Genomic DNA, 815 nt, shown 5'->3' with positions numbered 1-815 from the left:
CCAATTCTATTATATTCACCAGTTTACTCTGATGATCAGATTTTTTTATTCACTTGATTTTTATTTTTTTTTATTCATTTTTTAAAAAAATATATTTTATTGCTTTTTTACAGAGAGGAAGGGAGAGAGATAGAGAGTTAGAAACATCGATGAGTGAGAAACATCATAAGCTGCCTCCTGCACATCTCCCACTGGGGATGTGCCCGCAACCCAGGTACATGCCCTTGACCGGAATCAAACCCGGGACCCCTCAGTCCGCAGGCCGAAGCTCTATCCACTGAGCAAAATCCGGTTTCGGCAATTCACTTGAGTTTTAGATTCACTTGTTGATAGGTACATATTTGTTGCTCATAATTATTATCTTTAACTTTCCTTCTTCTTCCTCTTCTTAAAGAATACCTTTCAGCATTTCATATAAAAAATATGGAATGATTCACGAATATGCATGTCATCCTTGCACAGAGGCCATGCTAGTCTCCTCTGTATTGTTCCAGTTTTAGTATATGTGCTGCCAAAGCTAGCACAGTTCTCTTTCTTTTTTAATAACTATATGTATTATTTAGAAACATTAAGATCTCATTATGTTTTTAAAAGAATGAATGAATGCACTCTTTCATGAGCCAATAGTCTTATTATTTTTTAAGTTTATAATGGTCTTATTATCCATCAGTGAGTGAGATCATGTGGTGTTTTTCCTTCATTGACTGGCTTATTTCACTTAGCATAATGCTCTCCAGTTCCATCCTTGCCCTTGCAAATGGTAAGAGTTCCTTCTTTTTTACAGCAGCATAGTATTCCCTCGTGTAGATGTACCA

The 815-nt window shown here is 36.1% G+C and overlaps 1 non-coding gene across 1 annotated transcript; it reads right to left on the bottom strand.

Moving 5' to 3' along the window:
* Nucleotides 1-417: 417 nt before the first annotated feature.
* Nucleotides 418-524, bottom strand: LOC139000686 (U6 spliceosomal RNA). The gene has a single exon (XR_011469678.1). It is a non-coding gene; the product is annotated as a U6 spliceosomal RNA (small nuclear RNA).
* Between the last annotated feature and the right edge of the window lie 291 nt (nt 525-815).

The sequence above is a fragment of the Myotis yumanensis genome, unplaced genomic scaffold, assembly GCF_028538775.1.
Source record: "Myotis yumanensis isolate MYYU_CA2020_CCGP unplaced genomic scaffold, mMyoYum1.0.hap1 SCAF_24, whole genome shotgun sequence".
Taxonomy (NCBI): Eukaryota; Metazoa; Chordata; class Mammalia; order Chiroptera; family Vespertilionidae; genus Myotis; species Myotis yumanensis.
This window is presented reverse-complemented; position numbering and strand designations above follow the sequence as displayed.